Consider the following 9,600-nt stretch of genomic DNA (forward strand, 5'->3'; position numbering starts at 1 on the left):
ACAACGTTGGCCTTACCTTCATGATAAACTGTTTCGCAGTCATAGTCGTTGAGAGTCTCTATCCAGCGTCGTTGGCGCATGTTGAGCTCCTTTTGATCAAATATTTGCTTTAGGCTCTTATGATCAGTGTACATGGTAAATCTTACTCCATAGAGATAGTGCCTCCATATCTTAAGTGCGAAGATTATGGCGCCTAACTCTAGATCGAGAGTCGTATAGTTCTTCTCGTGTACTTTCAATTGACGAGAGGCGTAAGCGATTACTTTCTTTCGTTGCATCAATACATATCCCAAGTCGGAATGAGATGCATCACAAAAGACAACGAAATCTTCAATACCTTCTGGCAAGGCCAGTATAGGAGTTTGGGTAAGATTTTGTTTAAGTATATCGAACGCCTCTTGTTGCTTTATTCCCCATTCGTATTTGATGTTCTTTCGAGTCAAGGAGGTTAGGTGAACATCGATTCGAGAAAAGTTTTCAATGAACCTTCGATAGTAGCCAGCCAATCCCAAGAAGCTTCGAATCTCGGTTGGCGACTTTGGGATCTCCCACTTAGAGATGACTTCAATCTTAGCGGGGTCCACTTGAATACCATTGACGTTGATGATATGACCAAGAAATTGCACCTCGTGCAACCAGAATTCGCATTTCGAGAACTTGGCGTACAATTTCTCGGTCCTAAGAATTTCAAGTAACATTCAAAGGTGATTTTCATGATCGGCCTTAGACTTAGAATAAATTAATATGTCGTCGATAAATAAGATCACAAATTTATCTAAGCAAGGCTTACAAATACGATTCATCATGTCCATGAACGCAGCCGGCACATTAGTAAGTCCGAATGGCATAATGGTGAACTCGTAATGGCCGTACCCTGTTCGAAACGCGGTTTTCGGGATATCTTCGGATTTGACTTTGAGTTGGTGATAGCCGGAACGAAGATCGATTTTCGAAAAGAAGCTAGCACCTTGAAGTTGGTCGAACAGATCATCGATTCGCGGAAGTGGATTACGATTCTTGATTGTAACTTTGTTGAGAGCTCGGTAGTCGATGCACATTCGCATGGATCCATCCTTCTTCTTGACAAAAAGTATTGGCGCTCCCTATGGTGATGAACTTGGTCGTATGAATCCTTTCTCGAGAAGCTCGTCAAGTGTTTCTTCAATTCTTTCATCTCGGTTGGTGCAAGGCGATACGGATCTTTGGCGATCGGAGCAGTTCCAGGAATAAGATCGATCCTAAATTCTACTTCACGATCGGGAGGAATGACGGGAAGTTCATCAGGAAAGACATTGGCAAAATCGGAGACTACAGAAACGTCTTTGATTTCTTTGGGTTTTGATTCCTCGGTGACGTAGGCCATGAATGCTAAGCATCCTTGATACAAACATTTGTTAGCCCTTACCATGGAGATTAGGCTAACTTGTCCAGCGTCTTTATCCCCTTCGACTCGTATGGTACGTCTGTCAGGGGTTCGAAGTTCTACGGTCTTGCTATCGCAAAGGATACGATCATGGTTGTCGGATAACCAATCCATACCCAATACAACGTCAAAACCAGCAAGAGTCATAGGTAGCAATTGAATAGGTAAAACGTAACCGGCCAATAAGATTTTTCCGTTTTCTATAGCTTCAGAGATTTTAATGATTTCGCCATTAGCGGTCTCGACGCTTAGAGTTTTATTAAGTTTGACTAAAGGTTCGTTAATAGACTACAGAATTTATAATATGTAAAACTTAAATTGGCTCCTGAATCAAACAAGACTCTAGCATAGGCATTGTTAACAAGGAACGTACCGGTGATGGTTTTCGGCATGTCGGCCGCTTTCTTATTATCCAAGACGAAGACTCTTGCGTTGCCCTTCTTGGGCTCGTTCTTTTGACCGCTACCACCGGCACCACTAGTCGCGGGCTTATTCTTGGGACACTCGAAACTAAGATGTCACATATCCTTGCAGTTGTAGCAGGTCATCTTCTTCTTCCAACAATCGGCCGTGGCGTGGCCGGGTTTTTGACACGATTCACAAAGTCGTGGAGTTAAGTGGCATCGACCCCTATGGTATTTCTTGCAAATTTTGCATTGTGGGATGCCGGGGTTGAAGCCAGATCTTCGTTGGTTAACTCCTTTACCCTTGAAACGGGTATTTCCTTCCTTCTTCGGGTCTTGTGTCGTCGCGAGCCTCTTGTCCTCTTCTTTATTGCGGATCATTCCGCCCATCAAATACCCAGCCAACTCCATCGCGGAGTCAGTGGTTTGTGGCAAGTGTGACCTCACCATGTCACAAATCTCTCGTGGTAGTCCCCAAATGTAACGTGTAACTTTTCTGGATTCCGGGGTAACCAGCTGGGGAACCAAACGACAATATTCGTGGAATTTTGTATTATACTCACGAAGGTTCATTCCGACAACCTTGTGAGATAGAAATTTGGTTTGAATCTGGTCCGTTTCATGCATCGGACATAATTTCGACATCAGCAACTCCTTAAACTCTCTCCATGACATGTTGTACATAACCTCCCTTCCTCTACTCATTATCAAAGTATTCCACCATTCTAAAGCCTCGCCTTTAAACATCAGGGCAGAATATTGAATCTTTTCTTCTTCCGAACACTTTCTCGTAATCACGATTGTCTCCATCTCTTCAAGCCACCTAACGGTCGTGATGGCTCCCTTATCACCATGGAATTCTTTTGGCCCATAGTACTTGAAGTCTTTGAACGAACATCCACCTATTTTGAGCATTTTTAATTCTTGACGAACGCCACAGTCGGCGTTTGATTCATGAACACTTTCCTCTCTATGCGAAGGTCTAGATTGAGGTTTAGAAACAGATTTTCGGGAAGGATTAGCTGAGTGAGAATGTTTTGTTTGTCTAGATTGAGATCTAGCCATGGATTCTTCCCTAACTTCATCTTTGATCATCTTTTGAATTCGATCCATAAATTTTTCGGGAATTCGATCTTCTTGTTCGTTTTCGGGTCCCTTTCCTTTTTCTTTTTGTTTTTCGGCTTCCTTTCGGGAAGCCTCAAAGTTATTACTTTGTTGAGACATATTATCTTTGCTTTTATTATTTTATATCTGAAATTTAACGAATGTTCTTTATTAAACACACATCTTATTTCAACATTTGTATATACCATACAAGGTATATACAAGGATTATTACAACACCAAATATATATACACATTCATACTCGATGTATATATATATTCTTATCCATACATCTCTTAACACATTACACACAAACTAGATTACACACATACACTTCATCTCTTGAAACACGCCATCACCACCATCTTCTCTTTCCGTCACAAACTTCTTAACAACCTTCGTCAGTTTGTTGCATTTGTGAAGAAGCTTCTCTCCCATCTTCTTCTTTTTCTTCCCTTCCTCAACCACCTTCTTCCTCCAGTCATTAGTCTCGTGCAGAGCGCGATCCAGGTGTTTTTCATATGACTGCGGGACTACGTCGGGGTATCCATATTGTGGAGGTGGGTCGCGGTAACCTAATGTCACCATCTTGTAGTGATTACTTGGTTCAGGATACGGGACCTCAGTCATGTCAGATGCTAGGAAGAAGAAATTCTTTGCAGCTTTGTTTTGCTCACGAATCTCATCGGCTTGTTCTTCTTCAGTTGGAATTACACCTTGAAACGGTGGGAAGCTTGACGAAGCTTGGTTCTTGATCTTCTCAAGATACTGAACATACGGATCGACGGAACCGTAGCTTGGGTTGTGGCAACTGAGTGATCCATCCATGGATGTTGATATCTCGTTAAGATTGTCGGGCTGCTCTTCTTCCGGTTCGGATTCTTATACAGGATCCTCCTCTTCCTCGGGGTCCTCTTCTTCTTCTTCCTCCATAGGTTCTTTCTCCTCTTCCATATATTGGGCGGTCTCATTGATCATTGCGGGCATTTTAAAACTCTCGTCAGGCATCGTCACCCTCATTCTTGGTTTGCGGGATGATCCTTCGCCATGGTTGGGTCGTGAGTGGACTTCGTTCATGGTGGAGCTTCGAGTAAGCAACCTTCATGGGTCAGATGGGCACTACATCCAGTCGGAGGATGGGGATCTTGGTTCTTCCTTTATTGGTCGGTTTGAAAGGAAGGCATAGGATGGGTGTGCATTTGGGAAATATCCAGTGGGAAAATATTGCGGGATCTCCGATGGTTGGTAAGCAGGGATCTCTGATGGGTGGTACGTCGGTATTTCAGATGGATGATATATAGGCATTGTAGGTGGATGATTGCTTGAATGTCTTGATGGTTCGATTTGTTTGGGTGGGCTATCAGGTAGTTTAATTGGGCATTGTTCAGTCCCGAGGAAGTATATTGGTTTGGGACGTTCGATGTATTGGTCTCGGCTGAAGAAAGCCTCAAAGTAATCTTCACTTATAACGTCTTTTGGGAATTTGTAGTATTTTCTTGCTCTTCTTGCTTCACGATCATAATACTCCATTAATTTCTCATAAGACATCTTTGGTGGGTGGTTTAGAATGTAGAGAGGGAAAGAAAGGGTTACCAGCCAATCTTATCCCTATTCAAATAAACAAGTAAGATATTTTTCCTGTGCTTGGATCGAAGCTTGGGTATTGTTTTATGATACCCAATTCGCTAAGATCGATGGCTCTGATACCAACCTGTCACACCCCCATCTTGGGCCTAGGAGTGCGACTCGATAGTTGGTACCACATTCGTAATAAATCAGAGTTACGGGTTATTAGCGGAAGACTTTATAAAACATGTGGATTAAAACTTAAATATTTACATTACAAAAGGACGAGACAAAAGTCTCGTTTAGATTTACTTGTTTATAAGTGTTTAACAAAATCATCATATTTTAATATTCAACAAAATATCCGAGCCATCGGATTCTTGAGCCTTCGTCCTTCAAGCTCTATTCTTGGTCACCTGCAAAATGTTATAAAAATACGTCAGCAAACATTTGCTGGTGAATATGCTGACGCAAAAATATTTTCTTTTACTTTGTTACCCCTCGAGGGTTACGCAAGCCTCGGCCCATCTTGGCTTAGGAATAACAAAGTTAAAACAACATCACTATAAACTCGAGTCTCTACACTAGGCCACCCCAGCAAAACACCGCAGCGTTTCGACGTACGTAGGTACCATAAATATACACAAGGTCATTCTCACTCGAACATACTTTGGTTCGGCCCATCGTGGCTGGAGGTCGTGACCAGGCGTGGCGCGATGTGCCCACTGCATTTAACCACATATGTAAGGATCCAGACAAACGTATACTACATCCTGAGGGCTAGGCTTTTACGCTTATTCATAATGTTTTCAGAGGCATTTGGTCTCATGTAAATTTTTACACATAACACATTTATTTGTTTGAAAACAAGTTTGTAAAAGTGGGGCGTATTCACCTTTGATCGAGATCGGTTTCCAACACCGTCCTTGAGTTCTCTTTCTTGCTATCTCGCACCTATAGTACGAGTATAACCTGTTGTTAGTAGGATATACAATCTGGCTTAAGACCTTTAGTCTTTATTTTACCTCTATGAACCTTTAGTCCATTTCTCAATTACTTGAAAACCTTTAGTTTAAAAGTATTGTTTATAAACCTTTAGTTTATTATAACAAAAACCCTACGTTTCTTCTTTTATAAGAAACGTATTCTTTTTATTATTTAAGAATACTCATTAAACTTAAATAATATTTATAACAAAGAATTATATATATATATATATCATCATACACACATATATATATGTATATACTTTTTATTTCTCTTTCTTTTCTTTTTTTTGTTATTTGTTTTCTTTTTATAATCACCGAGTATAATTCCGACTTAGGGCATTAAGCCTTTATAATATTTTATTATTATTTTAGTCGGGCATTACACTTACCTTTACTCGGCTTATAAATCTCTAGACACTCGAGCAACACTTCTACGCCACATGGTCTTTTCAACACTCGCTTTGATCGCCACTTCACTTCTGCACGCTTCTCGAGGCACCAACACTTAACGGCACGTACTTCGAAGTGATCTTCGGGACATCGGTACGGGATCACCTTCTTGATATACTCTTCGTCGGAAAATGGTACGCTTATCGAGGTAGGACACGGAAAACGAGGATTTGGGCAAGGTTTTCGAGGTGGATCGAAGGCTCGATTTTCGAGGTGTAGTGAGATGTTTAGAGAGAGAGTAGAGTGTGAATTTTGGTGTGTCAAATGGATATCCCGGACTTGCTATTTATAGGCAAATTCTGGGATCCCATCGCAATACGCGACCGCCTTCAAGGCACCCGTCGCGTACCGCGACGTAGCCTTGGTGACGCACAAAGTAGGTCTGCCACGTGTCGCCACGTGGCAGACGGTGTGCCACGTGTTAACACGTGGCGGACAACATGCCACGCGTCGGGACACGTGGCGACCGGTGTGCCACATGTGGACACGTGGTGAAAAGGTGTCAGACGTGTCAGGCCATGTCATCGCGGTACGCGATGACGTAGGCTCAATAGCGATTGCGTATCGCTGTTGACCTATTCTAGAAACTTTGACCAAGCCCCATCGCGGTACGCGATGGGCTTGTCTTTTGTCCTGTCGCGTATCGCGAGAGGACAAGAAAACAAAATTTTCATTTTAGTCCCTGAAGTTTGGATTTTGACAGATTTGGTCCCTATACTTTGGAAAGTTGCCACTTTTGGCTCAAAAATCCTGTGATGTTACATATCGAGACTAACAGATGTTAATAAGTCGTTATTAGTGAAGTGGTGTTGGAAATTCAAAACTAGTGAAGGGGGTTTGTGGAAGAGGGTGGTAGAGGCTATTCACTCGCAGAAAATTGGTTGGGAAGTGGTCCCGGTTAAAAAGCAGATCACTGGAGTTTGGTTAAATATTGCCAGAGTGGTTAACAAAGTAAAACTGGCAGGAAGCAAGTTGGGAGATTTAATTAAAGGCTATCTTGGTGATGGAAAGAAGTTAAAATTTTGGTCCGATGTTTGGGTTGGAAGTACATGTTTGAGAGATGTGTGTCCTAATTTGTATAAACTTGAAAAAACAAAGTTTGTAAGGTCAGCGATCGGTTTTGGAGACAAGGAAGTATGTTTGGATGGGACAAGGAAGTATGTTTGGATGGGCTTGGGAATGGTCCAGAAATCCAATCTCGGAGCAAGAAAGGACCGAGTGGGAGAAATGTTTTCAATTAATGAATTCGACAGTTTGGAAAGGAGGCTCGGATTGTTGGGTGTGGCTGGGAGATAAGGAAGGTTCCTTCAGGGTGAGTTCGGTCAAAAGATCTTTAGTATATAATAAAGATTATAGCAACAACTATGTTATGAAATGGAGTAAGTGGGTCCCGGCGAAGTACAATATTCATGGTTGGAGAGCAGAAATGAATAGAATTCCCACGAAGGACGTCCTTGAAAAAAGGAACATCCCGGTCTTGAACAACAGCTGCAGTTTGTGTGACTCGGGCATTGAATCGGCCAATCATATTTATACCGGTTGTACGGTGGCAGCGGTGGTGTGGGAGCACATTTGTCGTTGGTGTAAAGTTCCTCCTATCTTTTGTTTCTCGGTTAGGGATTTGTTGGAGCTTCATAAAGTCAATTATATTGGGGCAAACAAGAAGGAGGTGCTTCATGGGATTATTATCATTGCTTGTTTGACAATATGGAAGGCTAGGAACAAGAAAGTTTTTGAAGGTAAAGATGTGAAGATTGAAGAAATAATTGCGGACATCAAGTCTTTTGGCTTTTTTTGGTTCAAACATAGGTCTAAAAGTAGAAGCATAGAATGGTCGAATTGGTGTAAATTCTCGTTCATGTAGTTTTCCCTTTTTGCTTTCTTTTTTGGTGGCTTCTTTCCGAGTTGTGGAGGTGGCGAGTTGTGGAGGTGGCTTTGTAGGTGTTTGTTTGGCTGTTTATAAAAGTTCACAGTTCGGAAAAAAAAAATTGGCTGGTATTATAAATATATTTTTTTAATCTTAGTTACGATATGACTAGTTATATTTTAGAAGAAATTATTTTCAAGTAAAATGTTTTCTTGAGTTATTTTTTTCTTTTCTAAATTCTCAACTTTAAATGAAACATTAGATCGAAATTATTTGATAAAATACGTTGTCCAATAAAAATAGGAGATAGAAACAAAAAAAACCAATTTGGTTAATATTTTAAAATCATCAATTTTAATAAGTATTTTTTTCATCCACCTTGTTTGGTATAAAAAAAACTCAATTCTAGGTGGTCAAATGTTTGTTTTTAATGATTATCAATTTCTTTAAATTAAAGTGAAATTTATTTATAGTAAAAGCAAATATGAAAAGTGTTATATGCCATTTTCGGTTATTTTCTAATCATTATCCAATCTATATATATATCCGTTGTAGTTGAGCACAACATTAATCAAACCATTTTCTCTTCCTTAATCCTTACCACAACCACGACAATGGCTGTTGAAGCAAAGAGAAAGAAATCAGGTATTTTGATGAAATTTGTCAAATGTTTTCGTGTTTTAAGGTGGTCGATCAAATGTTTATTTTGATGTTTTTTCCCTTTCATTAATTTTAAGTAAAAGTATTTATAGTATTTGTATAACTATACAAAGTGTAACAATGTTTTTTTTGCCAATGTTTTGAAACTCCTGTCGGGAGATAGGTTATGGGCGTTTTCGGTTATTTTCTAATTATTCTTCCAAGCTATATACGTAGCATTTTACCACAACATTAATCAAACCATTTTCTCTTAATCGTTATCACAACTACAACAATGGCTGCAAAAGCAAAGGGAAAGAAATCATGTATCTTAATGGAAGTGGTGAACTGTGATTGTGGCGAAGCTTCGAAAAGAACGCCAGGAGGGGGCTCAAATTTTTGATCGAAAACGGGTAAATTTACATTACATATAAAAGTTTTCGGACGAAAAACGGCTAAGTTGACACTCCCGTGCCAAAAAACCAGTGGCTGGGCCATTTCTGGCCTTGCTATGATTCGCCCATCTCGTGATTGGCTTCTTTATTATTGATTACCTAATTTATATACATTTATAATTACTTTGATATAATTTTTGAAATACCTTTAACGAGCTTGTGTAGTACCTTAAACAAGCTAAAGTTTAGCTGCGCAGTGTAAAATTAATACGCAGAAGTTCAAAAAGGTAAAACTTAAAATTATTTAAGGGCAGACAAGTTTAAACGAATCTACAAGTGTTTATATAGTATTATCAATATTTTCTCTTATTGAAAGAAAACCTCTTAATATATAGGGGCGGATAACAACACGTATAAGAAAACCTAATAAATGGAAATCTAAACAAATCTATTTTAAATACAATATACATGAATCTATCGATCTTTATCCTCTAATCTCTGTTAGAAAATAAATCATATCCATGACGGTTTTTGTTGGAAAAGTTTCCAATTATTTTCGTGTAAAAAGCAGCTTGAGAAAAAGTGAAAAACACATGTTGGAATTCATTTTCAACAACTTTTTCTACAAAAATGATGCAAAAGTATGTTGTTGCAAAACTTTTACAATTTTTCAACAAAACCTATTTTATTTGATCTTTTTGATACAAAATTGCGTCTATCAGCACAAGTTATAATATCTTATCGTGTCATGTCTAAAGAGTTA

The sequence above is a fragment of the Bidens hawaiensis genome, unplaced genomic scaffold (assembly GCF_021521415.1).
Source record: "Bidens hawaiensis isolate Kalapana, Puna unplaced genomic scaffold, B.hawaiensis_p1.1 tig00006228_1, whole genome shotgun sequence".
Classification (NCBI taxonomy): Eukaryota; Viridiplantae; Streptophyta; class Magnoliopsida; order Asterales; family Asteraceae; genus Bidens; species Bidens hawaiensis.